Here is a 17,016-nt window from a genome sequence, read left to right as displayed (position 1 = left end):
AGATGCATACGCAATTACACGATCTCTTTGCATTAATACACAGCCTAAACCGGATAAAGACGGGTCGTAATACACAACAAAGTCGCCGGATCCCTCAGGTAGGCTAACACTGGTGCTTGACACAACAAACTTTTCAAAGTCTGAAACGCAGTTTTCTGTTCATTACCCCACTGAAAAAGACACATCCTTTCTAGTTAACTTTGTCAAAGAACTTGCAATCTTTGAAAAATCTTTAATAAATCGTCGGTAGTAACCGGCTAATCCTAGAAAACTCTTGATTTCTGTCGGATTCTTTGGTGAATTCCAATTCATCACAGCTTCAATTTTATAAGGATCCACTTTTATACCTTTCGCACAAATAATATGACCCAAAAATTGAGCTTCACGTAACCAGAACTCACACTTGGAAAATTTTGCATACAGTTGTTCACATTTCAAAAGTTCCAACACTTGTCTCAAATGCTCAGCATGCTCGGATTCGGTTTTGGAGTACACTAAGATGTTATCAATGAATACGATAACAAACTTATCCAAAAATGGTTTACACACCCTATTCATAAGATCCATGAAAATTGCTGGAGTGTTAGTTAACCCAAACGGCATCACTAAAAACTCATAATAACCATAACGAGTACGAAATGAAGTCTTAGGAATGTCAGATTCAGCAACACGAACTTGGTGATATCCCGAACGTAGATCTATTTTCGAAAAGAACGAAGCTCCTTGAAGCTGATCAAATAAATCAACTATTCTAGGAAGCTAATACTTATTTCTTCACTGTTCTTTTATTTAATTCACGATAATCTATACACATTCGGAGCGTACCATCTTTCTTTTTCACGAATAACACTGGTGCATCCCACGACGAAGAACTCGGATGAATGAATCCACGGTCCAATAGTTCTTGAATTTGGGACATCATTTTTCGAATTTCTGAAGGAACTAATCTAAACGAAGCTTTGGCAACCGGCGCAGCCCCTGGCACTAACTCGATCTTATATTTATGTAACACCCCGTTTTTCTAAACATGACGCTCGGGGCATCATATGGAGTCCAAGAATAGGTGTTTGATCTTTCGGACGGACCACGTATGACTTTGAATATTCTTAAAAGTGGATTTGTGGTGCATCAGGTGATTTATCGCGTATCAACAGGATTTATCATGTTTGGAGATGTCGCGTATCGCGACAGACGTGATCAATACGCGACGACTAAATTTCTTGAGACCTGATCATTTGGTCACGTTCCAGATGGAAGTATCGCATTTGGGCTGTCGCGTAACGCGACAGGGTGTCGCGAAACGCAATAGTATCGCAGAACTGACTATATTGACCCTTTTTAAGGGGTATTATGAGGATGTTTTGGTAATTTCGCATGGTGGACGGGTTATATACCCCAAATCAGTTCCCAACATTATCTCATCTTCATTTTCACCCACCAACACTCTCACCTTCAAACCCTAGAGAGAGAGGAGAGAGTTTAGAGAGAGAGAGAGAGGTCCATTTAGAGAAGAAGAATGGCGTTTTGGGTCAAACCTCAAGTGTTAAAGTTGTTCCAATCATCAACGACATCATTTTGGCGGTATTGGTAAGTTCTAACTCCGAGTTTCATTGTTTGATTTGAGATTCAAGGTTAGAGTTTTGAGCTTGTTAGTTGTAAAACCCATTTAGATGATAAAGAGGGTTTATGGAAACTTGTTATTTTGATACTTGGCGGGTTTTGGGTTGGTTAATAATTTAACCATGTTTAAGGCTTGTAAATGGTGTATAATCACAAGTGTTAGTGATTATGGAAGTGTTGGAACCACTTTGGGTGTATTTGGGTTGACTAATTTTGAAATGGGTCAAAATTAGGGTTTAGGTGTCAAATTGGACAAGATTGGTGTTCAACACTTATGATTTGGTTTAATTGGCGTATTAGGACCATTCTCACTTGTGTTAGTGATTATTGGTTAGTTTGGGCGCGGTTTGAGCTTGGAAGTTCAATTGGGTCGAATTTGCACTAGTTGTAAATATGGGTTGATTTGTAATCCACCCTAATTATGTTATTTGTTATGTGATAATGGAAACGTTCCATTGGCGTTTGCGGATTTTGGTTTGGCATCCATCAAGACTTCAAGGTGAGTGTTAATATACTATGTGCATAAGCATGTATAGGATGGGTGCGGGTCGAGTGAAGTGATTCTCGGCTATAGAGCTCACTTCACATATAGGAGGATTTGATGGACTTGTGTATAGGTCCAATGGGCACGGTTGTGCATTTTGGTTGACCACCTTTGGCGAGGTGCATACTTCGTGTGTACGTTATAACATGGACTTGTGATGTGGAGTTATATAATCCTGATGTAGTTGGATTGGTATTGAGTTGCGGTTGAGTAACCCCGATGATGTGGGTTTTGATTTGGGAAGTGAATCACGTGTGGATGCGGACTCACGATGACGCATGTAGTTTCGGTCATCTTATTGAGGTAGTGGTCTCGTGTGGTGCGGATTCACTAAGGCTCATGTAGTTCGGCTAACCTCGATGCGTTGTTGGTAATGAAGGTAGTAGTCACGTGTGGATGCGGATTTACTAAGGCTCGTGTAGTTCGGCCAATCTTCATTTTGGTAATTAACTTTCGGTATTGGGTTAAGGGGTTAACCTTGGGCGGTTTATGCTTTGTTGTATGTATATTGATGTATTTTCTTGATGTAGTTAACCCTCCGGGTGTAGTTATTGGCATTGTACACATCGTCGTTGGTGTACTCATATTGTTGATGTTATTAGCTTGTTGTATAGCAATCGTACAGTATGCTTAGATTAGCTTGCCTTTATGCTTGGATGCTCCAGTATGTGCTATTTGTTTATTATCGTGTGGCGTGTCCATTTTATGCATATATATATGTATGTAGTATACTTTCACTCACTAAGCGTTAGCTTACCCTCTCGTTGTTTACATTTTTTTATAGATTTGCAAGGCGAACGTGTTAAGGGTAAGCGTGGGGACTAGTAAGCTAGCTTGTGATGCTTAGAATACTTGGCTTTGGAGTTATATAGGATTGGGTAGTTCGTTCCTAATCACCATGCTCGGTCTTTTGTCGAAAATTGATTAGTGTCTTTTGGATAAGTCAAACGGGTATTGGGTGTATGCCCGATTTGTATCTCAATTTATGTCATGTATGTTTTAAAGTTTATTAAAGCTACTATTATATTAAAGATGTTTTTTTTTTTTGGAAACATAATTGGGACCTAATGTTAACGATATTAATGTATTATATAAAAAAAATCTGGGCCGGTTTAAATGCGGGTTGGGTTGTTTCAAATGGTATCAGAGCATGGTCTAAGTGATTTAGGCGACATGAGATAGGTGCCTAGACTTAAACTTTTGTGTGTGCTTATTTGTTGCGGTACTTGTAGGTGAACGGGTCGGACGGGGACTTGGCTAGTGCCTTAGCGTGTAGGTGAACTAACAAAGATTGTGGCTTGTGTTATGATGTTACTTCTTGCGTGTGATTTATCGCGTAGAAATTTTGTTTTTGTTGGTTATATCATCGAGCGAGGCGGTCGTTGTACTAACAAGTTGATACGGCTTGCGCGCGTACTAAGGACTTGATAACCTTATTACGGGTGCAAATCGTGTCTAACAAGTAATGTACGACGAGTGTTTAACAAGATGGGGCGGTGTTGTGCGTGTGGTTTTATACGTTCGTGGACTAATTGTTTTGCATTCTTTAGAATGGCGACGAGAATCGGGATCGAGGTGAGTGATGTTGAGTTTAATGTTAGAGTTGCGGCCGCCGTTGCGGAGCAAATGGGTGCGTTTCGAGAAGAAATGGATAGGAAGTATTCCGAATCTCGGAGTAGTGGTGAAATGGAGTGTTGTCTCAAGAGCTTCATGAGGACTAAACCTCCGATGGATGTCGAAGGGTGTTTTCGAACTATTGAATGCCCTTCGAGAAGAGGACAAGACTCGCTACTAGTTTGTTGCGGGGTAGGGCGAAGGATTGGTTGGATGGTAAGATTGATATTGTTGGTGGTGAAGAGTTTATGGGATTATCGTGGGATGATTTTAAGAAGGAATTCTTCGAGGAGTTCCGGACTCAAGCCGATTTGTCGGATTTGTGTGATGAGTTGTGAAATTTGCAACAAGGATCTATGGATTTGAATACTCTCAAGACGACCTTTATGGCGAAGGCTCGTTTTTTCCCAGAGTATAAAGGACGAGATAGTTTGTTGATGGGGGATTTCTATCGAACTTTGAATGATGATTTGCGGAGCAAGATTAGCCTTGGTCAAGTGAAATCATTTGTGGAGTTACTCGCCATGGCTAGGGGTTTCGAATAGTATTCGCAATCGAAAGTTAGTGAACCTTCAAGTAAGAAAAGAGTTATTTCGTATGGTGCTCCAAGTAAGAGGGCTAAGGGTACAAGTGTGAGCACGGGTGGTATACGGACGAGTATATCGGATTCTAGTACGTCTAGGTGTTACAATTGTGGCGTGAGGGGTCACAAGTCTTGGGAATGTTCGGTGCCAAAGGGTGATGGCACGGTGTGTTTCAATTACCAAGAAGAAGGACATCGTAAGTCGGAGTGTCCCGAGTTAGCCGGGACGGTGTGGCGAGAAGACGTTAAGTTACTTTTTGTTTTAATAAATATGTCCTTTGATTATTTATTATGTGCCGATTGAGTTCGGGTTTGTTAATTGCATCGTGTTGTGCATAGTATTGTTATGGGTGACATTCCTGATGGAATTACCCTATGGTGGGGTATGGATCAACGGTTGAAGGGCGTAAGACTTGGTGCAACCAAGCATTCCTTAGTGTTTGAGAAATGTTTCTACCAAGCCATGGAAATGGGCTTTGGTGTTCGGTTGTTAAGCGCGTGTTCGCTTTCATGATTGAGAGTGGTGGAACCATGAGGTTCATCGGGTGGATGGGACCCGAGAGATCGAATGTTTAATCTCGACGTATGTTGGTAATGGAGTCTACGTGACGCGATGTTAGGTGCCTCTTTTATACCTACTAGTGTGGTATTTGACTCCAATGGTATTGTGGTTACATTGAACTTAGGGTACCGGTAAGAAACCCTTAGGTGCGTGAGTGGATAGTGGTTTCGTGAGATACTTTTATCTCGATGATGTGGTTATGGAACGGAGTTCTAAGTGGGGGAGTTTGAACTCTCGCACGAAGATGTTCTAGTGTATTGATATTGGACGATGCTCGTATGGATTCGGAGCTAGCGTTGAGACCTACGTTGGTCGATTGTGGTAAAAGTACGATTTGGAATAAATTGTACTTATAGTTTTGGATTTAAATTATCATTGAGGTGGTAATATGGTAATCTCATTTAGAGATAATGGACGTGTTTGACGAGCAAGTGAGATCCCTCGGTTAAGGGATGTGCGTGCCGGATTCTCTTTTAGAGAATTATTGTTTTGTGCCTATGTGCGATATAGGTGGTTCTTGCTCGATTGTGTTGGCGTTGTGTATGTGTATGATGGATTTACTTGGGTGGGTTAGTCGCGGTGTTAAGACACCACCTGGGGGTTAGTGTTACGCGATGTTAAGTACACTAATGGATATTTGTTTGGTGTTGATGGTTAGTGTATTCCGTTAGGATTCACTATGGTGTAGCAGTGCGCGATGTTACACTACTCAATGTATGAGGCCAAAAGAGCGTGTGTGATTGGTGGGTTATCGCCATTGACTCGGTCCGCTAACTTCACCATGGGAGTAGTGTTATATCGGTATGGTATAACGTTATCGGGAAATGCGAGTACCGATGGGGAATGGGAGTACCATTCCTGTGTTGAGATTTGGGAGGTGAATCACGTGTGGATGCGGATTCACGATGACACGTGTAGTTCGGTCATCTTATTGAGAAAGTGAGTCTCGTGTAGTTCAGATTCACGATGACACGTGTAGTTCGGTCATCTTATTGAGGAAGTGAGTCTCGTGTAGTTCGGATTCACAATGACACGTGTGGATGCGGTCATTCTATTGGGATAGTGACTCTCGTGTAGTTCGGATTCACTAGAATGCGTGTAGTTCGGCCAATCCCGATTGTTGTTGCAGTAGAGGTGGTGAGTCGCGTGTAGTGCATATTCACTAAGGCGCGTGTAGTTTTGGCCAGCCTTCATGTTGTTGGATTTGAGATATATTGATTGTTTTATACGCCAATTGTGGGGTCGTGAGGACCATGATGTGTGATTAGTGATGCAATAGTCGTATTTTGCTCACGCGTTGCGGTAGTTGCGTATTAACCGTGTTGCGCACTACAAGGGATGTTAAGTGGTAAGTGTTATCCGTAAGGATTCGCTTTGATTCGGTCTTCATCGGCTAGATGGTTGACCTTATTTTGGTATGCGGTTGTTACTAGCGATGTACTTGGTATGGTACGCTAGGAATTGATATCTCGGTACGAGATTGGTTGAGTTTTCCCGATGTGAGGAATTGAGCAAGTTTTAGTGCACGGATTTACGGAATCGATAAATCGCGGGTGACGATTTAGTTGTTAAAGGTGACACTTTGAGAAGAATTGCCTAAAGGAGTTGAAAGAATACATGGTGATTCCGTGTATTCTAGGTGACCGTTATAGACTTCGGATGTTGCGTGTATTGCACGTCTCGGAATGCGTGCAAGTGTGTATTTAGTTAATGGATTAATCTTCAGGTTAATGTGTAATGAGATAGAAGTCGGATCAAAACGTTTGTTCGAGGACCATAGAGTGCGGTTCCGATTGGTTAAGTGACTAGGATCACGAGGACGTGATCGAATTTAAGTGGGGGAGAGTTGTAACACCCCGTTTTTCTAAACATGACGCTCGGGGCGTCATACGGAGTCCAAGAATAGGTGTTTGATCTTTCAGACGTAATTACTTGACCGCGTATGACTTTGAATATTCTTAAAAGTGGATTTGGGGTGCATCAGGTGATTTATCGCGTATCAACAGGATTTATCGCATTTGTAGACGTCGCGTATCGCGACAGACAAGATCAATACTAGAAGACTAAATTTCTTGAGACCTGATCATTTGGTCGCGTTCCAGATGGAAGTATAGTGACAGCGTGTCGCGTAACGCGACAGGGTGTCGCAAAACACTACAGTATCGCAGAACTGACTATATTGACCCGTTTTTAGGGGGTATTTTGAGGATGTTTTGGTAATTTCGCATGGTGGACGGGTTTTATACCCCAAATCAGTTCCAAACATTATCTCATCTTCATTTTCACCCACCAACACTCTCACCTTCAAACCCTAGAGAGAGAGGAGAGAGTTTAGAGAGAGAGAGAGGTCCATTTGGAGAAGAAGAAGGGTGTTTCGGGTCAAACCTCAAGTGTTAAAGTTGTTCCACTCGTCAACGACATCATGTTGGCGGTATTGGTAAGTTCTAACTCCGAGTTTCATTATTTGATTTGAGATTCAATGTTAGGGTTTTGAGCTTGTTAGTTGTAAAACCCATTTAGATGATGAAGAGGGTTTATGGAAACTTGTTATTTTGATACTTGGCGGGTTTAGGTTGGTTAATGATTTAACCATGTTTAAGGCTTGTAAATGGTGTATAATCACTAGTGTTAGTGATTATGGAAGTGTTGGAACCACTTTGGGTGTATTTGGGTTGACTAATTTTGAAATGGGTCAAAATTAGGGTTTAGGTGTCAAATTGGACAAGATTGGTGTTTAACACTTATGATTAGGTTTAATTGGCGTATTAGGACCATTCTCACTTGTTTTAGTGATTATTGGTTAGTTTGGCCGCGGTTTGAGCTTGGAAGTGCAATTGGGTCGAATTTGCACTAGTTGTCAATATGGGTTGATTTGTAATCCACCCTAATTGTGTTATTCGTTATGTGATAATGGAATAGGTACGTTCCATTGGCGTTTGCGGATTTTGGTTTGGCATCCATCAAGACTTCAAGGTGAGTGTTAATATACTATGTGCATATGTATGTATAGGATGGGTGCGGGTCGAGTGAAGTGATTCTCAGCTATAGAGCTCACTTCACATATAGGAGGATTTGATGGACTTGTGTATAGGTCCAATGGGCACGGTTGTGCGTTTTGGTTGACCACCTTTGGTGAGGTGCACACTTCGTGTGTACGTTATCACATGGACTTGTGATGTGGAGTTATATAATCCCGATGTAGTGGGATTGGTATTGAGTTACGGTTAAGTAACCCCGATGATGTGGGTTTTGATTTGGGAAGTGAATCACGTGTGGATGCGAATTCACGATGACGCGTGTAGTTTCGGTCATCTTATTGAGGTAGTGGTCTCGTGTGGTGCGGATTCACTAAGGCTGGTGTAGTTCGGCCAACCTCGATGCGTTGTTGGTAATGAAGAAAGTAGTCACGTGTGAATGCGGATTTACTAAGGCTCGTGTAGTTTGGCCAATCTTCATTTTGGTAATTGACTTTCGTTATTGGGTTAAGGGGTTAACCTTGGGCGGTTTACGCTTTGTTATATGTATATTGATGTATTTTCGTGATGTAGCTAACCCTCCGGGTGTAGTTATTGGCGTTGTACACATCGTCGTTAGTGTATTAATATTGTTGATGTTATTAGCTTGTTGTATAGAGATCGTACGGTATGCTTAGATTAGCTTTCCTTTATGCTTGGATGCTTCAGTATGTGCTATTCGTTTATTATCGTGTGGTGTGTCCATTTTATGCATATATATGTATGTAGTATACTTTCACTCACTAAGCGTTAGCTTACCCTCTCGTTGTTTACATTTTTTTTATAGATTTGCAAGGCGGACGTGGCAAGGGTAAGCGTGGGGACTAGTGAGCTAGCTTGTGATGCTTAGAAGACTTGGCTTTTGAGTTATATAGGATTGGGTAGTTCGTTCCTAATCACCATGCTCGATATTTTGTCGAAAATTGATTAGTGTCTTTTGGATAAGTAAAACGGGTCTTGGGTGTATGCCCATTTTGTATCTCAACTTATGTCATGTATGTTTTAAAGTTTATTAAAGCTACTATTGTATTAAAGATGTTTTTTTTTGGAAACATAATTGGGACCTAATGTTAACGATATTAATGTATTATAAAAAAAAAAATCTGGGCCGGTTTAAATGCGGGTTGGGTTGTTTCAATTTAACTTCCCTAATCGGCGGTAAGCCTGGAAATTCATCTGGGAACACTTCTGGATATTCAGACACCACAAGAATATCAAACACTACTTTCTTATCCTTCTTTACATCGATAACATAAGTTAAGAAAGAATCACATCCCTTGGCCAAAGATTTATGAGCGTTCATCATCGACAATAATGGAGACGGAACCCGCCGCGATCCCCACGGGCCACTACCCGTTTCCCACCGGCCACCGAAAAAGAGATAACTTTCCTATCGCACTTAATACTGGCCTTATGGTCACTAAGTCAATTCATGCCTATCGCAACATCAAAGCTTGGTATAGGCATCACTAGGCAAGTCACAGGGAAAAGACTACCCTCTATGTCAATAGTAATTCCAGACACAAACTTTGTGACTGGAACAGTTCTACCGTCACCCACTTCGACACTTAAGGGTTCATTTATTACACTAACAACCACATTTAATGTGACGACCCGGGAATTTCCGACCAAATTTAAACTTAATCTTTATATGATTTCGACACGATAAGCAAAGTCTGTAATGTTGAGTCTCGAAAATTTTGGAACTATGTTCATATATTCAAGTACCTTTGATTATTTCCGACGATTCACGAACAATTTTGTACAAATAAATAAGTGAATAAATATATAAAAATGAGTATAAATATAAGTATATATATGTTAATTTGAATTATTATTATACTCTCTAATCGTTTGAATAAAATACGTAGAGTAATATACAAAATATATGAAACTCGAGATGTACAAGTATTGTTATTAATATTATTATCATTATTAATTCTATTATTACTATTAGTTTCATTAATAATAATAAATTTAATATTAAAAATTAATGTTTATATTATTATGTTTCTTTATATAATTAATATACAAATATAAACATATACTCGATATACGGATACGGATATATACATAAATACATATAACTTGTTATATATTAATTATTATTTGTATTAATATTGGGTATTAAAATTTCCTTATAATTAACAATCATTAGTAGCATTATCAATAATAATATTATTATTATCATCTCATATTATTATCATTAGTAATATTATTATTTCTATTATATTATTAAAAATTTGTAATATTATAACATTAAGAGCATTATTATTATTATAGTTATATTTAATATTAAGATTTATTTATAATCTATAAAAAAATAAAAAATAAATAAAGAAATATAAAAAACAGTGTTATATAAATATAAATAGAGATATATAGATATATGTATATATTTGCGATAAATACAGATATATATATATAAATCATTATTGTTATTATTTATTATTATTATTATTATTATTAATATAATTATTAATTATTAAAATTAAATATTATATATAGACAGATATATCACGCGTAGATGTGGTACCAACCTAATTCGTTTTTTTTGTTTTTTTTCTTCTTCCACTGTTAATCTCGTGATACCTGGTCGATTTTTTTCTTCAATAAGGGAATCGATAAATTTGTATTATTGATAACAGCTACTCATATTCCATTATCAATATCTATTGTAAATCTTAAACTACTATCTGATTTTTTTTACTGAAATATGAAGCTCGACACTCTGTATTTAATCTTTTTGGTGAAAATTCGAATTTGAAACATCTTTAAAAATGTAATAATGCCATCTTGTTTGAAATTCTTCACTCAATCTTTCTGCAAAAGCTCAATGTCAAATTTTTGCTATCGATTCCAAATTTGAGAGTCAAACCTTTTATTTCAAAAAGTCAACAGAATCGTTCTGGAGGAAATTTGAACTCGTTTTGATGATTCAAGTCCAATTGGTGATTCCTTTAGTTTTTATAAACAATTTACAAACTATTTTGAGTTATACACTTTTTCTATAATGCAATAAATATCGAAATTCAAAATTTTTTATTATGGTCGACGAACATCAGTCTGGTTCTTGTTATATTTTTTTTTTCAAACTAATTAATCACAAATGAGAGTTTATATGATGGATTTTAAGTCCTAAAATGATATTGTAATTCACGGCTACGTTTTTGTTGGGTTTATTCGATTTGAATGATGAAGATGAAGAAGCATAAACAGAAAACGGTTTATATTTATTAGGATTAGTAATATATCAGAAAATGGGCAATAGCCCAGACGGTTTAGGGGATTGGCGGGTATTCGAGAGGTTGGGGGTTCGAGTCCCTAATGGAGCTTTCTTTTTTTTTCCAGCCTTTTCTTTGAAGGTAGTTTTTTATTTATTTATTATTATCATTTCCTTTATTATTATTATTATTATTATTATTATTATTATTATTATTATTATTATTATTATTATTATTATTATTGATATTATTGTTGTTATTGATTATTGTTACCACTAGTAATATCATTTAATATTGTAATCTTAATGATTATTATTGTTACAAAAATAAGTATTAGATATTTGTTATTATTATTATCACGATTATAATTACAATTAAAATTATTATTATTATTATTATTATTACTAATATTAATAACGTTATCATTACCAGTATTATAACAAAATATTATTATTATTATCATTAATATTAATTTTATCAGGTTATTAGTAATATAAGTATTACTATTATTATTATTACAATTAGGATTACGAATTAATGTCATAGGAACTTTAGTCATTAGTTTAGAAATTAAACACGAAGATTTTGATTATTATGACTATGAATATAAAAATTTAATGATATTATTAGGATTATAATCATGGAAATCTTTAATAAAATTATTATTATGAAAAGGATTAAGTTAAAACTTAATTAGATTATTATTTAAAAATTTTATTATAATTATTGATATCTTTGTTAATATAATACAATATAGTATAAAAATTATTATTTAATATCATTGTTACTTCTATTAACATTATTAATATATCACTCTTATCATTATATATATATATATATATATATATATATATATATATATATATATATATATATATATATAGTATCACTATTATTTCTAATACTAGTAAGGTCATAATTATTAGTAATATCATAATTAGTACTATTTTTATCATCATTTTTATTATTACTAAGTATCATTATTATTACTAAAATAACTATCAACTATATAAAACTATACTTAATACATATAACGTAACCAAATTTAATATTTTTATATACAAGAAGAATATATGAGACATATATATATTATTAATAAAAAATGATATAATTAACAAATTATAAATATAAACTTATTTGATTGTGATTATGTATATTAATATATATACACAAATGATATAGGTTCGTGAATCTGAGGCCAACCCTGCATTGTTCAGTATCGTCGTATGAATATTTTTACTACAAAATATTGTATTGTGTCTTTCATTACTCCCTTTTTAAATGCTTTTGCAATATATATTTTTGGGACTGAGAATACATGCGCTTTTTAAATGTTTTACGAAATTGACACAAGTAATCGAAACTACATTATATGGTTGAATGATCGAAGCCGAATATGCCCCTTTTTGCTTGGTAGCCTAAGAATTAGTAAACCGATCTACTAATTGACGCGAATCCAAAAGATAGATCTATTGGGCCTAACAAACCCCATCCATGGTTGCGGATGCTTTAGTACTTCGATATTGTTTTATCATGTCCGATGGATGTCCCGGAATGATAGGGGATATTCTTATATGCATCTTGTTAATGTCGGTTACCAGGTGTTCAATTCATATGAATGATTTTTATGCATGCATGTTGTTTACAAGAAATGGAAATATGAAATCTTGTGGTCTATTAAAATGATGAAATTGAATGATTGTGATAAACTAATGAACTCACCAACCTTTTGGTTGACACTTGAAAGCATGTTTATTCTCAGATATGAAAGAAATCATCTGCTGTGCATTTGCACATTTTAGAGATATTACTTGGGTCATTCATGACATATTTCAAAAGACGTTGCATTCGAGTCGTTGAGTTCATCAAGATTATTATTAAGTCAATTATAGTTGGATATATTATGAAATGGTATGCATGTCGTCAACTTTCGATGTATTGAAAGTTTGTCTTTTAAAAATGAATGCAATGTTTGTAAAATGTATCATATAGAGGTCAAGTACCTCGCGATGTAACCAAATGTAATGTATTCGTCCAGATGGATTAGGACGGGTCCTTTCATTTAACTTAGCACAAAATGTAGTTGATACAAACGAGTGATTTGCTCCACAGTCAAATAGTACATGAACCGGCACAGAATTTACTAAGAACATATCGGTAATTGCATCGTCCGTAGCAGTGGCAGCGTATACTGACATCTGAAATTCTCTAGCTTCAGGTGGTGGAGGATTCTTGCCCTTCTGCCCCACAGAGGAAGCAGATAATCCCCCAGCTGACACAACACGTACCCCTGACCCGAACCCCGCCCCGGAATAACTCTTTCTTGCAGCTGTACACTCTGCAGATCGGTGACCCTCTTTTTGAAAGTTCCAACACACATTATTCTTAAATGAACAATCTTGAGGCTCATGTCCCACTATACCACAACGTAAACACCGTTTTGATTAATGTTGAAAAATGCCCACTGTGTGAAGACTTACACGTTATACACCATGTCTTCTGACTGCTTGACACTGATCCGCCCTGGCTAGATTGCCCTTTTGGCTTAAACTGACTTGATTTCTTTGATTGCTGGCTAGACTGACTTGCCACTAGTTTCACTTGCGACACACTTTCAGTTTTCACACTTTTGGCTGCCTTAATGTCACTTTCAGTTACCTTTGCCAAAATATGCGCTTGTGAAAAAGTAGTAGCAAGTCTTGCAATCATGCGATACTCAGGTCACAAAATTTCTACAAACCATTGTACTCTGGACTGTTCGTCAGGTATCCACTGATGCACGAACCTTAACTTGTCCATAAACTGCTCAAACACTTCATCAACTGTCATGTCTTCAGTCATCGTCATTTGCATGAACTCTTGCTTTAATTTGTTAATATCAAATGCAGTGCAGTACTGCTCCTGGACCTTTGCAGCAAATTGTTCCCAAGTGACCTGATTGAGTTGCTCTTCAGACAACGGAGCAGTAATTGTATCTGTGATGATCGCTCCAAATCCATATGGACGAACACGTCATTCATTGATTTCATTGCGAGGTATTTGACCTCTATATGATACGTTTTGTAAACATTGCATTCTTTTGAAAAGGCACACCATAAATGAATATTTAAATCAAAGGTTTTCAACATCTGATGATTTCTACATATAGACAATCACCGTAAATAATAGTTTACAATAGTACTTTCGTTGACAATGCAGTTAAAATAAGATACATGGTGATGATTTGGTGAATGCAACGTTTCCTTGAAAAATATGCCATGTAAGACTCCATTCACATAGCTTGTCTAATATATAAGCAAACAGCGGAAGACTTCTAGGGTACCTGAGAATAAACATGCTAACAAGTGTCAACACAAAGGTTGGTGAGTTCATAGTTTTAATGTTTTGCATAATATGTACATAAAGGTGGATCACAAGATTTCAGTTGTTTCATTCAGAAACGTTTATCAAAATATTCTACAAGATTGAACACCCTGGTAACTAAACTTTAATGTCTATATAATAAGTACCTCTGTTTTAACATACATGCAACCAACATGTACAATACATGTAAACCAACATGTACTAACCTCAAATAGCATACGTCTGTTTTACAGTTCAGGCTAGGGTTTCTATACCTGGAACAGACGGGGATGTCAAGCCCTATGGATCTATATATAACTACTCGCGCCCACCAGTTCTTATAACCGGCAGTTACTAGTTACCAAAGCTAAGGGATTTTCGGTTCAAACTCGGTGTAGAATTTAGTATGTACTTGTATCCATTGCGTTTAAAATAAAGTGCATGTATTCTCAGCCCAAAAATATAGATTGCAAAAGCAATTAAAAAGGGAGCAAATGAAACTCACCTTAGCAGCACATAAAGTCGTTCACCAAAATGTGATCGAAACTCGAAATACCAAATAACCGTAGATCTCAACATAGAGAACATATGTTGGTCAATAAATGTCTATCAAGCTAGGTCAGGTCATAGTGTATCACAATCCTAATGCTCGATATCGACATACAAAAGTTATCAAAAGTCATTTCAAAAAGTCAATTTGACTCAATACTATAGTTGAATGATCATGTCAATCGAAACATTTTAACATTTCACATAGTTTCCCAATTCTTGTAAAATTAAACTATAGTTTTTATAAGGCTTTAAAATATGATAAAATAATCAATTTTGACAATTGCTCAACAAGACGAGACGTGCCTTATATAAAAATTCACTTACTCTATTAGTAATATTTGAAATTATCAATTACAGATTCAAAAGCAATTTCAATTAATGTTAATCATAATTCAGTTGACCATATCTTTAAATTCGTTCATCGAAATTACGCGATTTCTAGATGAAAAGTTATTGATTTTTCTCCAGCTTTCCAAAAACATGCATATCATATACCTTATATCAGTAATATTTGTATTAAATTCGTAATTCATCATAAACTATATAACGACAAAATTTAGCATACAAGCATGCATAAACATATATGTTCGAGCACTAGACATGGATACACTATTAATATATAAAAGATAAGATATGAATGCTCACGTATCAATATTGTGATTCAATATTGCAGGAAAGTACGTAGACACAACGGAGATGATAAACACAAGGTTTGACTTGCAAACAATACCCATGAATATTACCCATAACCTTTATAGCTATAACCCATAATTTCCTTAGCTTTAACCCGTTTGAGAACCCATTTTGAAAGTGACACGTTCATGACCTCGTCGTAGTATTTTATGTATAATAATACTACTACTAATAATAATAAGATTAATAATAATAATATTAATCTTAATAATAATAATAATAATAATAATAATAATAATAATAATAAAAATAATAATAATAATAATATCAATAATAATACGGAGTAAAGATAGATAGATGTGTATGTTTGTGAAGTAAACTGATCGAGCTTTTATAGATGTCTCCTGAATTCAGACCCCATGCGATCGCATGGGTTCTATGCCTATATGCCATGCGATCGCATGGCTGCTCCTGCCAGCTCACATTTGTTTTATAATTTAGTTCGTCGACATAATTAAATATTAATGTAATATATATAATTTAAATTAATTAATTATATATTATATTATATTCCCGTGCATAGTTGATTTGTAATTTTTGTTCCAATAAGTCGTACGTCGTTACTCGACTTATGTCCCGGTTTCGGTTTTTCGAACGTTACTTCGTACGCTTAGAAAACTAGCACTATACGTTTAGTGACTCGTACCTTTGTCAAAATATAGACTTAAATTATCCATAAACTATACCACTCGAAATATAACTCATACATTTGAGTGTTTTGGTCATTTACTTCTATAAATCTTCGTCTCGTAATTTATTAATATAATAGTATTTATCAAACGTTTCATAACCAAGTTAATATCTATTCTTAATATTTATAAACATATTTTTAAATATACGTTGCAAGCTATTCATACAATTAATACTTGTTACGCTTTCAAGTTATAGTATATATATGTATCCATTTACATATAATTGTTCGCGAATCGTCGAGAACAGTCAATGGGTAATTGAACATATGAAAGTAGTTCAAAAATATTGAGATTCAGTTTTACAGACTTTGCTTATCGTGTCGGAAACGTTAGTCATACAATGATTAAGTTTAAATTTGGTCAGAAATTTCCGGGTCATCACAGTACCTACCCGTTAAAGAAATTTCGTCCCGAAATTTGAGTGAGGTCGTCATGGCTAACAATAAAAATGTTTTCATGATGAATATGAGTTGATAAATAGAATTTTATCACCGTTGAATAATACGGATAAAACAATCCGATTACTCGAAGCGTATGAGAGAAGTTATCGTAAAAGAGTGAAATGGAGATTCGTCT

This window comes from Rutidosis leptorrhynchoides, chromosome 7 (assembly GCF_046630445.1).
Source record: "Rutidosis leptorrhynchoides isolate AG116_Rl617_1_P2 chromosome 7, CSIRO_AGI_Rlap_v1, whole genome shotgun sequence".
NCBI classification, from domain to species: Eukaryota; Viridiplantae; Streptophyta; class Magnoliopsida; order Asterales; family Asteraceae; genus Rutidosis; species Rutidosis leptorrhynchoides.
Note: the sequence above shows the minus strand (reverse complement) of the source record.